Genomic DNA, 15413 nt, shown 5'->3' on the forward strand with positions numbered 1-15413 from the left:
AGACAAAAAACAAAACAAAACAAAACAAAACCAAAAAAAAAACCTCAAGGAATTCATTACAACCAAACCAATGCTGCAGGAAATGTTAAGGGGCCTGTTGTAAACAGATCAAAGTGGGGAAAAAAAATATACCAAAAGAGGAATATAGCTTTAAAGAATAAAATGGCAATAATGACATATCAATAATAACCTTAAATGTAAATGGATTAAATGATCCAATCAAAAGACATAGGGTAGCTGCTTGGATAAGAAAACAGGACTCGTACATATGCTGTCTACAAGAGACACACCTTAAAACAAAAGATGCACATAGACTGAAGGTAAAAGGATGGAAAAAGTATTTCATGCAAATAGAAATGAAAAAAAGCTGGGGTAGCAATACTTATATCAAACAAAATGGACTTTAAAACAAAGACTATAGTAAGAGATAAAGAAGGTCACTACATAATGATAAAGGGAGCAATCCAACAGGAAGATATAATCATTATAAATATCTACACACCTAATATAAGAGCACCTAAATATATAAACAGACTTTGATGGATATAAAGGGCAGGATCAACAGCAAAAATATAAAAGTAGGGGATTTCGATACCCACTAACATCACTACAAAGATCCTCAAGAAAAAAAATTAACAAAGAAACGGCAGACTTAAAGGACACACTAGAGCAACTGGATTTAGTAGATATCTTCAGAACCTTTCACCCTAAAGCAGCAGAATATACATTCTTTTTAAGTGCTTATGGTACATTCTCTAGAATAGATCACATGTTAGGGCACAAAAGCGGTCTCAACAAATTTAAGACAATTAAAATTATATCAAGCATTTTCTCTGATCACAATGGCATGAAACTAGAAATCAACCACAACAGAAAAACTGAAAAATAATCAAACACTTGGAAACTAAATAGCATGTTATTAAATAATGAATGGGTTAGCAATGAGATAAAAGAAGAAATAAAAAAATTCCTAAAAACAAATGATAATGAGCATACATCAATTCAAAATTTATGGGACACAGCAAAAGCAGTCCTGAGAGGGAAGTTCATAGCACTACAGGCATAATTTAAGAAGCTAGAGAAAGCTCAAATAAACCACTTGACCCTGCATCTAAAAGAACTAGAAAAAGAACAGCAAGTGCAGATCAGTTTTTTCTTCTTTAGAGAGGAAGAGATTCTGGATAAGGCACTCCAGGAGTGTTTTTGAGTCAGTTTATATTTCTGTGCCTCTATGGCCACCCTCAGCCCTCAGAGTGATCAGAGATGAGAATTGGCATCTCACAACTCAAGCTCTGGCCACGGGATGGTCAGGTAGAGTGGGAGTGTCTGGGATGTCTCCATGGGCCCACAAGCACTCGGAATGGGTAAGAGGTCCCTAATGCAGTTGTGATTACAGACAGGTAGTCTTAGTGGAAAGAACTGAGGGGAGGCTGGAGGCAGGGGAACTTACCACACCATGCTCCGAAATGGGTGGGAGGTCAGAGTTCCTGGTTCTTTCTCAGAGGGGAAGGGGAGAGGAGTGGCCCCAGTGGGCTTTAAGCTCCTCCCAGGTTTTGACACCAAATGTAAGCTATTTTCCCAGCCATGGAAGAAAGAAGGGTATAGCCACCAAATGTGGAATAGCAAAAGCTTTATTTAGTACAGCACATCCTGGAGGAGGTTCTCTGGTCCGTGAAATGGGCCAGAGAAGTCATGCGGATTATTCCGCTGGTGTGTGTGTGTGTAATTTATAGTGTCAGTAGGGTGGTTGGGTTGATATGACATGGCTAAATTTCATTGGCTTACAGTCGTTCTTTTTCAAAGAACATCAGGCCATTTCTTTTTGATGGGCATGGGTGTGGGTGGTTTCAGTCAAAGTTCCCAGGCATGGTTCCTCATGTGACCTTCCCCCATTGCCAACTAACCTCACAAGGGTCACAGGGAACAGAAGGACAGCTGTCTGAGAGAAAGGGGTATAGGAATAGTATCAAGGAAGATGAAGGGATTAGCCAAATTAAATATACATAACATATAGATACAGATAACAAGGCAACAAGTGTCAGAGGGAAAGGGGGGATAGAGGTAGGGGAGGGGGGCAAAGGTGATGAAATGGGAATGGAAAGAGACTTCGCACAGGGCATCGGGCGTGATGCTGGGGGTTGAGGGTGTTATATTCTGTGGAAAACTTGAAACCATATTAAAACAATCAATTAAAAATTAGAAAAAAATATAGAGGTTCTGCCGTGACAGTGGATCAGGAAAAAGATACCGCTTGCTAAGCATATCAAAATTATTTCCTTCCTAGACTTCAGGTCAGCAATGATATTGAATCAAGCCCTTTGAATAATTTTTAATGCTTGCTCTGGCTGTCTGCATCAAAGTCCCTACAGGGGCCATGTCTGGCATTTATAAACGTGTTTACTCTTTCCTTCAACTAAAGAGAGTTGGAAAACCCTCTCCGATTCATGTGGCTCTAGGCAATTTCAAGTCCAGGCTCTTCTTTAAATCATCCTTTTAACTTTCAATATTCAAGATAAAATTTGAACAAGAATGATTTTTTTTAAAAAGCAGTGCTTTCATTTGAACAGATAAACAATTAAGCTTAAATCAACCTCACATAAGAGATGCAGCTCCAGGCATTCCCTTTGACTGGGACCAGGAAGGAGAAGTAAAATGGTAAGGTAAACAAACAGTTATCTACACAGTTTGATCAATATAAAACCGGAAATCCAGGCAAACAAGACCTTCCTTAAAAACATCACCTTTAAAAGAAAAAAAAATCATCTTAAGAGGGACTTGAATAGTATACGAAATAACTACTTACAATTTCCTCAACTTGATTTTATATTAACACTGTTCAAAAGAGCTGAGGGGATATGCTGTTTATTCTCCACTTCTCTTCCACATTGATTTCCCACCATTCTTTGCTCTGCTCTGGTATCCATGGAATATATGGCCTTAACCTCTCTGCCCTTTAGCTTCTGGTTGGGTTGTGCCATGGAGGTAGGGGTTGACAAACTGCAGGGCAGAAGAAAAAGGTTAGGGTGATTATGTCATCACCATCCTCTCTCCCCCTCACACCCTATCCACTTAGATAAGGTCATGGTCATGGTTGCCTTCTTCTAACTCCTGTACTTCCATCTTCCACAGCTCTAACTCTCAGCCAGGATCCCTTAACACTATTTCCTTCCCATTCTTCCCACCATTGCTATACCTTGCATGCTTCTGCATCCTCTTTTGGTTTATTAACCCATTCCATACCTTTGAAAATATTTCCTTCTTAAAAAGTCTATTCCAAATCCCAGCTGAGTTTGTCATGTGTTTCTTATCAGGATCCTAATTAATGGACAACTGCATTAATATGACCTACTGATAAGCAACACTTTGGAGTTCTATTTACTTTTTATTTTCTAATTTAGAATCCATCCTTTAAATATATTTCAAAAATGAGGTTATAATCACAGAGTTCATCGATGGTGAATATAACATTTTAAATTTACTGAACTGGAAAAGAATGTTTAAAACTGAAATATGTTATCAGTCACTATAATTCTTTGTGTGAGGATAAAAATTCTTTAGAACAGTGTGGATTGGTGAATATGTACATGTCAGCATCATTGTTTTTATTTGCTTCATGTTCCAAATAAAAGATGTAGAGCACCTGTGTCCACAGAAATTCTTCTAATTTACATCTGTGATATATTAATTTTAAAAAATTCCCCAGAGGGGACTAAAGTCTGAAAATACAGTATTACAATAAAATTGTCTTTTTAAAGAAGGTGAGAGTGACATAGGAATATCAGAGACAAGGTAAGCAGATAGAATTATGGATAAAAGACATGACCAGATAGTTTGCAAGTAGCAGAGTTGCCAGGCACTACACAATCTCCTAACCAATTTTCTATGATTTGAATAGGGGAGGGGTCTGGAAAGGATTGGCTATTGTCTCTGAATATGTAGTTTATATATGGATATATATACATATATATTATATATAAAACACATATACACATTATATATAAAACATATACACATCATATATACACATCATATATATATTATATATATACACACATTATATATATACAATGGGGAATTTCACAGGACACAGTTGCAGACCCAGTGTAAGTGATGTAAAAATAAGACCACAGATATTTAAATTAAGGGTTCTTTCTTTATTTTTACTTTTTTAGGTGAGAGGAGGGGAGATAGTGAGTCAGACTCCTGCATGGCCCCAACTGGGATTCACCTGGCAACCCCATTTGGGGCTGATGCTCGAGTACCAAGTTATTTTTAGTGCCTGAGGCTGATGCACTCCAACAAAGTTATCCTTAGCACCCAGGGGCATGCTTGAACAAATCGAGCCAATGGCTAGGGGAGGGGAAGGGAGAAAAAAGGGAGAGAGAAAAAGGGGAAGAAGCAGATGGTTACTTCTCCTATGTGTCCTGACTGGGAATTAAACTGGAATGTCCATACGCCCGGCCGATGCTCTATCCACTGAACCACCAGCCAGGGCCAGATAAGTAGTTTTTAACTGGGGGTAAAACTACCTTAATATAACTTAGAAGGATCTGTGAACTTGAAAAGGAAATGAATATCTTAATTTTTACTAACCTCTAACTAAAATGAGAATATCTTTCTATTATGAATGTAAGTAATATACTATAGTACTATTAACAATACCTGTGATTTTGTCACAAACAAGAATCACAGGCATTGTCATGTCATATAGTAATTCTTGAAGCTATCTTGAAAATTCATTATATGCATTACAATAATTCAAAATTAGTCACAAAGCCCCCTTCTATGACTTGCTAATTAATGCATTAATTACTATGATAAGATACTAACAACAGATATATGAAAAAAATGCTCATCTTCACTAGCTATTCTATAACTGCAAATCAAACTACAAGGAGATACCACCTCACACCTGTTAGATTGTCTATTATCAGCAAGACAGTTAATAACAAGTGTTGGAGAGAGGTTGTGGAGAAAAAGAAACCCTCATTTACTGCTCCTGGGAATGTAAACTGGACATCCAATATGGAAGAAAGTATGGTAGTTCTTCAAAAAATTAATAATAGAACCACCATATGACCCAGCAATCCTTCTATAGGGTATCTACCCCCCAAAACTCAAAGACACTTGTATACACATAGATATATGTACCCTATGTTCATTACAGTATTATTCACAGTTGGAAACACATGAAAACAACTAAAGTGTCCTTCAGTAGAGGATTGGATAAAAAAGATGTGTACATATATACAATACAATACTACTCAGCCATACGAAATGATGAACTGTTGCCATTTGTAACAACATGGTTAGACCTTGAGAATATTACCCTAAGTGAAATAAATAAATCACGAAAAGCTAAGAGCTATATGGTTTCACAGTTAGGTAGGATATAAAACTGAGACTCATAGACATAGACAAAAGTGAAGTATTTACCAGAGAAAGGAGGAAGGGGGAGGAGAGTAAAGGAGGCCAAATATACAGTGACAAAAAAACGTTTTGACTTTGGGTGATATGCACACAACACTATGAATGTTCACATCTATGGAGATGTATACTTAAAACCTATGTGTTCCTATGGATCAATGTCACTCCATTAATTAAGTTTAATTTTCAATAAAAAATAAGTAAAAGAATCACATGTATTATTGTATTAAAATATTAATGGTTTTATAACTGTTCCAATGCAATTAATATTTTTTAAATCTCAGATCTGTTTTTTTAATTAAAAATTAATTTTAACAGTGACATTGATCAATACATATACATAGATTTCAGGCAAACATCACTCCATCATTTGAACAGTCAATTATGTTGTATATCTATCACTGGAAGCCAAATCATTTTCCATCACCTTATATTTGTTTCTCTACACCCTTCCCCTAACCCTCCTCTTTCTCTCCTACATCTCCCTCCCTTGGTAACCACTACACTCTTATCTATGTCCATGAGTCTCAGCTTTGTATCCAAACTATGTGTGAAATCATACAGTTTTTAGTTTTTTTCTGATTTACTTATTTCATTCAGTATAATGTTCTATGTTACCCATGTTGCAGTAAATGACCCATTGTCATCATTTCTTATGGCTGAGTAGTATTCCATTGTATATATCAGGGGTTGGAAACCTATGGCTTGTGAGCCAGATGTGTCTCTTTTGATGGCTGCATCTGGCTCGCAGACAAATATTTAATAAAAAACATAATAACATTAAAAGTATAAAACATTCTCATGTATTATAATCCATTCATTTCCTACCGCTCATGTTCTTGGTTGCGGGTGGCTCGAGCCAATCACAGCTGTCCTCTGGGACAACACCAAATTTTTATTGGATAATGCATAACATACACAGGTCATTGTATGGCTCTCATGGAATTACATTTTAAAATATGTGGCATTCATGGCTCTTTCAGCCAAAAAGGTTCCCGACCCCTGATATATATGTACCTCATCTTCTTTATTCAATCCTCTATTGACGGGCACCTTGGTTGTTTGCATATCTTGGCCACTTCGAACAATGTTTTAGAGGAGTCATGATACTTTCTTCTATAATGGTTGCACTAATTTACATTCCCACCATCAGTGAATGAGGGTTCCTTTTTCTCCACAGCCTCTCCAACACTTGTTATTACCTGTCTGGTTGATAATAGCCAATATCACAGGTGTGAAGTGGTATTTCATTGTCGTTTTGATTTGCATTTCTCAAATAGCTAGTGAAGATGAACATTTTTACATATATCTGTTGGCCATTTTTATGTCCTCTTGAGAGAAGTGTGTTCATATTCTCTTTTCATTTTTTTAATTGGTTCACATGCTTGTTTGTTGCTGAGCTTTGTGACTTCTTTGTATATTTTGGATGTTAACCCCTTATCAGAGATGTTGTTTGCAACTATTATCTCCCATTTAGTTGGCTATTTGTTTTGTTGTCAGTTTCTCTTGCTATGCAGAAGCCTTTTAGTTTGATATAGTCCCATTGATTTACTTTTGCCTTTATTCCCCTTGTCTTTGGGGTCACATTCATAAATTGTTATCTACAGCCAAGGTCCTTGAGTTTAGTACCTTTTTTTCCTTTTATGTAATTTATAATTTTAGATCTTGTAATTAGGGCTGGGTCCATTTTGAATTGATTTCTGTGCAGGGGAACAAACTAGTCAAGTTTCTTTCTTTTGCATGTAGCTTTCCAATTTTCCCAGAACCATTTATTGAAGAGGCTGTCTTTTCTCCATTGTGTGTTTTTGGCTCTTTTGTCAAAGATGATTTGACCACATATATGCGGTTTTATTTCTGGGCTCTCAATTCTATTCCATTGATCTGTGTGTCTATTTTTCTGCCAGTACCATGCTATTTTGGTTATCCTGACTGTGTAGTATAATTTGAAATTAGGTATTGTAATACTCCCAGCTTGTTCTTTTTATTCTCTAGTGCTTTGACTGTTCATAGTTTTTTATGGTTCCATACAAATCTGTTGATTTTTTGTCAATTTGTTTAAAAATGATATTGGAAATTTGATGGGAATTGTATTAAATCTGTTTATTGCTTTGAGGAATATGGCCATTTTAACTATGTTGATTTTTCCAATCCATGAACATGGAATATTTTTTTATTTCCTTGTGTCTTTTTCAATCTCCTTTAATAATACTTTGTAGTTTCCAGTATATAGAGTGTTTACATTCTTTGCTAAGTTTATCTCTAGTTATTATATTTCTTTTGTTGCAACTGTCAAAGGGATTATTTTTTTAGTTCATTTTCTGAAGTTTTATCGTTTGCATATATGAAAGAGCAATAGACTTCCGTATATTGACTTTTTATCCTATGACCTTACTGAATTGGTTTATTGTTTCTATTAGTCTTTCTATGAAGTCTTTGGGATTTTGTATATATAAGATCATGTCATCTGCAAAAACTGAAACCTTTACTTCTTCTTTTCTTATCTAAATGCCTTTTATTTCTTTCTCTTGTCTGATAGCTCTGGCTAAAACTTCCAGAACTATGTCGTATAAGATTGGAGAGAGTGGGCAGTCTTGTCTTGTTCCTGATTTTAGAGGAAAAACTTTCAGTTTTTTTTTTACCATTTAGAATGATATTACCTGATGGTTTGTCTTATATGCCCTTTGTTATGTTGAGTTATTTTCCTTCTATATCCATTTTATTGAGTGTTTTAAACATAAAAGGGTGTAGTATCTTATTGAATGTCTTCTCTGCATCTATTGAGATAAGATCATATAATTTTTGTTCTTTGTTTTGTTGATATGGTGTATAATCAATTTACTTATGTTGAACCATCCCTGTGCTCTTGGAATTAATCCCACTTGATCATGATGTATTATTTTTTTAATTTTTTATTTTATTTTTTTATTTTATTTATTCATTTTTAGAGAGGAGAGAGAGAGAGAGAGAAGAGAGACAGAGAGAGAGAAGGGGGGAGGAGCTGGAAGCATCAACTCCCATATGTGCCTTGACCAGGCAAACCTAGAGTTTTGAACCGGTGACCTCAGCATTTCCAGGTCGATGCTTTATCCACTGCGCCACCACAGGTCAGGCATATTATTTTTTTAATTTGTTGTTTTAGATTTTGTTTAGGATTTTGCATCTCTATTCATTAGAGATATTGGTCTGTAGATTCCTTTCTTGTAATGTCCTTTCCAGGTTTTGGTATAAGATTTATGTTGGCCTCATAAAACGTGTTAAGGAGTATTGCTTCTTTTTTTTTTTATCTTTTGGAAGACTTTGAGAAGAATAGGAACCAAATCTTCTATGAATGTTTGGTAAAATTCACTAGTGTTGCCATCTGGCGCCAGACTTTTATTTTTAGGGAGGTTTTTGACAGTTTTTTCTATTTTCTTCCTGCTTATGGGTCTATTTAGGCTTTTCACTTCTTGGTGACTCAGTCTAGAAAGATTGTATGGTTTTAGGAATTTATCCATTTCTTCCATATTGTTGAATTTAGTGACATGTTTTTTCATAGTATTCGACAATGATCCATTGTATATCTATGATATCTGTGGTAATTTCTCCTCTTTTCTTTCAGGTTTTGTTTATATGAGTATTTTCTCTTTTTTTCTTAGTGAGTCTAGCTGGGATTTATCAATTTTATTAATCTTTTTGAATAACTAGCTCTGTTGTATTAATTTTTTTCTATAATTTTTTTGTTCTCTGTTTTATTTTATTTCTGCTCTAATTTTTACTATTTTTTCTGCTAATTTTGAGTTGCCTTTGTTCTTGTTTTTCTAGTTCCTTAAGATGTGATGTTAGGATATGTACTTGAGATCTCTCTTGTTTTTTTTCATATAAGCCCATACTGATATGAATTTCCCTCTTATTACTGCTTTTGCTATATCCCAGAAATTTTGATATGTTGTACTGTCATTTTTATTAGTCTGTATATACCTTTTGATATCTGCTTTTATTTATTCTTCAAATCAGTCATTTTTTAGAAGTATGTTGTTTAATTTCTACATTTTATAGGCTTCTTTGATTCTTTTTTGCAATTGAATTCTAATTTTGAAGCCTTATGGTCAGAAAATATGCTTGGTATAATCTTATATGCCTTAGACAACCAGCTCTAACTTGGGAACCATTGAATGTTTTGTAATTGCTATTAATTTTTAAGTCTCAATTAACCCCTCGGTCATTACCCTTTGAATGATCAGGATAGATATTTGACTTCTGTTGAGTCTGGAGAGAGTGTCTTCCATGGAAAATACTCCTTGGAACACTGTCTCCTGGTTACAGAAAACTCTATTCTCTATTATTTTTCCTGTTTCCTTGAAAGGTTGCAGAATATGCCACTCCAAAATGTGTCATTTTGGCATAAAAATTATTTTGAGCCAGAGGCAAATGAGAATCAATAGATGTAACATGAAGCCTTCAAGCTTTCCACATCTGATTAAGATATGAAACTTCTGATAAATGAAGACTGTTGTAAATCTTCCTTGCCAAGCAAGCTTTATGATCATGAAGAAGATTGAAAATCAGTACCAAAATGTATTTGCAAAAATAATCCTTGTTTTGCATTATTTTCTGTTGTCTATTTACCTTCCCACAGTTTGCTGCCCTTGTAAACCTAAACTCCTTTTCCTTCATAGTGTCATATCTCTACAAATTTATTTATTCTTTTGTTTAGGTATATAAACCCAGATTCTAACCACTCCTTTGAGTTACTCATCACTGAGTGCTCTTATGCATATGCATGATGCATGTATTAATAAACTTCTGCTTGTTTTTTTTTTCTTACTAGTCTGTTTTCTTTTTTTTTTTTTTTTTTTTTTTCTGAAACTGGAAACGGGGAGAGACAGTCAGACAGACTCCCGCATGCGCCCGACCGGGATCCACCCGGTACGCCCACCAGGGGCGACGCTCTGCCCACCAGGGGGCGATGCTCTGCCCATCCTGGGGGTCACCATATTGCGACCAGAGCCACTCTAGCGCCTGAGGCAGAGGCCACAGAGCCATCCCCAGCGCCCGGGCCATCTTTGCTCCAATGGAGCCTTGGCTGCGGGAGGGGAAGAGAGAGACAGAGAGGAAAGCGTGGCAGAGGGGTGGAGAAGCAAATGGGTGCTTCTCCTGTATGCCCTGGCCGGGAATCGAACCCGGGTCCTCCGCATGCTAGGCCGACGCTCTACCGCTGAGCCAACCGGCCAGGGCCTAGTCTGTTTTATATTAGTCTAATTTACAGGTCCCCAGCTGGACAACTCAAAATGGGTAAAGGAAATAGTCTTTTCCTCCCAAACAGCATTTTGAAAACCTCACTTGCCCATAATTGAGGAGCAAATGAGAAATTTAACAAGTTTAATAGGTAAAAGTTATAGTTGGTTTAAAAATACCTGCTGTCCCAGAAGAAACAGCAAACAGCCCTTTCAAGACTTAAAGTTTTGTGTGCCTTATTATCTTTGGTTTACATTTTGTCACCATTGTGGGCAAATTTCTAGTTGTTACAACAATATTGTTTTTACCTTGAACTTTTTTTAAACATTTAGGTTTATCTGTTTATTAAATGATATAATATAGGACACAGATAAATAGCCATATGAAGAAATACCAAGAGAGATACCCAAGTGCAGGGCCTTCTTTTCCAATCTATTTGGAGTATGTCACCCTCCTGGTACTTGGATGTGTTTACCAACCTGTATGCTCTCTGCACCTAAACTATTAGAATTTTTATGGAGGCTTTTTCATGTAGGCATGGTCAATTTTTAACTCCAATTCTAGCCCCTCTTCCTTCTTTGGAGAAGTGGTGAGGGGGATGAAAACTGTGAGCTTCTAATCATGGCTTGGTCTTTCCTTTTTAACATTTTTTTATTTTTCACCTTGAACTTTTATTAAAATTTTGGATTTTGTATGTATCTCTGTTAGCATTGTCCAGCTTACTAACTGGATTAGACATGTCTATATGACAGACACTGTGCCAAGAAATGTACTTACATAGATTTTTACATCCTCACCAGCATCACTAAATTTAATTCCAAATGATATTCCACATAAGCCATTAGCAATCATCTTTGTATGTGATATATATAGATCACCATTGAAATTCTAACACTTTAATTAAAAAAAATTGTTATTTGGTAAACTCTAAGTAAGAGCTATAGTCTACTAAATTGTATTGCCAATGTCAATTTCCTGGTTTGACCTTTCACTCTCCTCTCCACCTGCCTGACCACCCAAAACACACATGAGTGCGCGTGTGTGCGCACGCACACACACACACATTCTATGCACTAGCAAGAGCAATACAAGGTTTCATAATGTCATTTCTTTGTTTGTGCTGCATCCTGGGCTTTATTCTACCTCTATATGAATTTATGCCTGGATTTTCTCTATCCATTCTTCTAAGCGAAATTAATCATTATCTCCTTATGAAGCTGTATCTGTCAATAAATATTGTGGAGTCCTAATTATTTACAGGTCTACCTTTCTAGGCTATCTAGGTCCTTTTCTTTTCCCAGATCCTAAAATAATCATACTAAGTCTTTCTTCCCTCCTCTCATCTTTTTTTTGTATTATTTGTCTTTATCCTTATTTTCTTGCCATTTCACTTTTATTACTTCGAACATTTGCCACTGTTTGTGCCAGAACTTTTAGATGTGAGCCTGTACTTTCTATTTAGATGAGAATGAGTATAAAGAAGACCCAAAGCTCATTTTCATCATGTCATCTCAAAGCCATTTACCAAGAGGATCCAGAGAAAGTTTAGGGTGAAATAGCATTTTTAAAGCAGCCTCAGGGGTAAACTATGTTCAATAGGATTAATCCCTTGCTTCAAGGAGGAAGGCAGATCCAATATTCCTAACTCATTTAGGATATCTGCTTCTGTAGTTGGCACATCAAATCAAGGATGGCAGAATCCCTCCTCCCCAGGCCTCTGGCCTTTCTTTGCTATCAATCTTTTTTCTCTCTCTCTACTTGGCACTAAAGTGAAATGTAAAATCTTTCAGTTAGGTTTAAGTTTTAAGTACTAATGGATGTCTGAGGTAATTGGTCATTGCAGAGATTCTGCAGGATGATATGTGTCCTCACATGTACTTCCTAGCCAACTTTTCTTGCCTACCTATTAGTCTGCAATCTGTCAGGTTAATGCCTGCTGTGTATTCTGGGGGCTTTTATAAATTTTTTAATTTATAAATTAAATTTAGCCTGACAAGGCAGTGGTACAATGGGTTGAGTGTCAGACTGGGAAGCAGAGGACCTAGGTTGGAAACCCTGAAGTCACTGGCTTGAGCTCAGGGTCACCCAGCTTGAGCTTGGGCTCACCAGCTTGATTGCAGAGTCACCATCTTGAGCATGGGATCATAGACAGTACACTGTGGTTGCTGGCTTGAGCCCAAAGGTCACTGGCTTGAAGCCCAAGGTCGCTGGCTTGAGCTCAAGATTGCTGGCTTGAGCAAGGGGTCACTTGCTCTGCTGTAGCCCCTCAGTGAAGGCACATATGAGAAAGCAATTAATGATAGCAAAGGTGCTGCAACAAAGACCTGATGGTTCTCATCTCTCCTCCTTCCTGTCTGTCTGTCCCTATCTGTCCATCTCTCTCTCTCTGTGTGTCTCTGTTGCCAAAAAAAGAAAAGAAAAAGAAAAAGAAATTAAATTTAATGGGGTAATATTGATCCATAGGAACACATAGTTTTCAAGTATATATCTCCATAGCATGTGTATATTGTGTTGTGTGCATATCACCCAAGTCAAAACATTTTCTGGTGCTATGTATTTGGCCCCCTTTACTCCTCTCCCTCTTCCTCCTCCCTCTAGTAACCAGTTGACTTCTGTCTATGTCCAGTTTTATATCCCACCTATGTGTAAAATCATATAGTTCTTAGCTTTTTCTGATTTATTTATTTCACTTAGCATAATATTCTCATTAGGTCCACCGAAAGAAATCACACATGAGGTTGAATGGGGAAAACAAAGTTTATTGTTACATCTGGATGCAGATAGGCTGAGTCTGAAAAAGTCATCAGTGACTAGTGCTGCTTGGAGAGCTACTTCTGAAGGGGCAAGCATAGGAAAGCAGTTTCTATTACAAAAGGAAGATAAGGCAGACCTTCAGAGGTGGCAATGTCCATTGCTTGTGGTTAGGAAAAGATATTTGCCTCAAAGGACTTATGTAGTTTCCCAGAATATTCTGTTCTTGGTGACTTCATATACATGCAAGAATTCAGCTGCCAGTCATCTTCCTTGTGTGGGTGGAAGCTCAGTCCTTTCACTTTATTTCACTTAATATAATGTTTTCAAGGTCCATCCATATTGTTGCAAATGGCAATATTTCATCATTCCTATGTCTGAGTAGTATTTCATTGTATATTTGTACATGTCTTCTTTATCCAATCCTCTATCAAGGGACACTTTGGTTGTTTCCGTGTCTTGTCCACTGTGAATAATGCTATGATGTACATGGTATTTCATGTCTTTGCGTAGAAGTGTTTTTGAGTTTTGGAGGTGGATATCCAGTAGAGGGATTACTAGGTCATATGGCAACTCTATTCCTAATTTTTTGAGAAATTTTCATGCTGTCTTCCATAGTGACAGTATCAGTTTATATTCCCACCAGCAGTGAATGAAGGTTCCTTTTTCTCCACAATTTCTCCACCATTTGTTATTACCTGTCTTGTTGATAACAGCCAATCTTACAAGTGATATGGCATATCGTTGTAGTTTTGATTTGTACTTCACTATTAGCTAGAGAAGATGAGCATCTCTTCATATATCTATTATTGTTTGTATGTATTCATGAGAGAATTGTCTGTTCAGGTCCTCTTTCCATTTTAAATTGGATTGTATTTTTGTTATTGAGTTTTGTGAGTTCTTTATATATTTTAGTTATTAACCCCTTGTCAGAGTTGTTGTTTGTGAATATAATCTATCATTTGGTTGGCTGCCTTTGTGTTTTGTTTTCAGTTTCTTTTGCTGACATACAATAAACTACATATATTAGAGTGTAACTTGATACTTTATAACAAATGTGTACACACTTGAAACCATCACCACTCTTAAGAAAATGAACATATGCCTAGGCCCCCAGTTTCTTTGATGCACTGTTATTGATATACTCTGCTCCTCCTCACATCTAAGTCCCAGGCAGCCACTGGTCTGCTTTCTGTCACTCTATATTAGTTTCCATTATCTTCAATGGTTTATACATGGAGTCAAACAGAATGTATTATTTTTTATCTGGCTTCTTTTACTCAGGTCGTTATTTTGAAATTCACTGTCATCTCCTTGAGTCTCTTCAGCCCCCTGCTTCCTGGAAAAGGCTGTTTACTTCTCAAAAGGGCCTAATCTCCATAAGGTGTGGCAGGAGAGATTGCCTAGGGTAGGGAAGTCTCTTTCCTACAGACTGGTACCACAGGGAAGAAATTGCTCCATCCAAGAAAGATGGTGACTGTGATATTGGAGAATTATTCAGCACAAGCATTCTGGTGGCTGTCCCCCACTATGTATCTCACGGGCCACCAATTTCACACTTTCTTCAGCCTTTTGCAACCTAATCAGGCAAGTGAGGTAGGGGGTTGGGCAGACTGTCAGCGTACAGCCAATTCCCCACACCTCTGTCCCCCAAAAATCTAAACTCCAAAAACCCTGTTGGTTTTTTAGTCCCCAACAGGCACATATTTCTCTGTAATACCATAAGGCGCACCTGGAAATCTTTGAGGGTGCACCAGTGCGCCCCGAAGCACACTTTGAGCACCACTGGCCTAGGGGAAAACAACTGCCCCACTCTTGACAATCTCTCTTGCCTCACCCTATGGAGATTGAGCCCTGCTGACAAGTAAGCAGCCTTTGCCAGAAAGCAGGGGTCTGAAAAGACTCAGGGAGTGACAGTGCTCAGTTTTTTGGTTGTTTGGAGTTAAGGCCTGAGCATCCTCCCACCCACTTTCCTGAGAATATGACTAGTATTTATGCCTCATGGGAGATTCAGTAGAAAC

The sequence above is a fragment of the Saccopteryx leptura genome, chromosome X (genome assembly GCF_036850995.1).
Source record: "Saccopteryx leptura isolate mSacLep1 chromosome X, mSacLep1_pri_phased_curated, whole genome shotgun sequence".
Classification (NCBI taxonomy): Eukaryota; Metazoa; Chordata; class Mammalia; order Chiroptera; family Emballonuridae; genus Saccopteryx; species Saccopteryx leptura.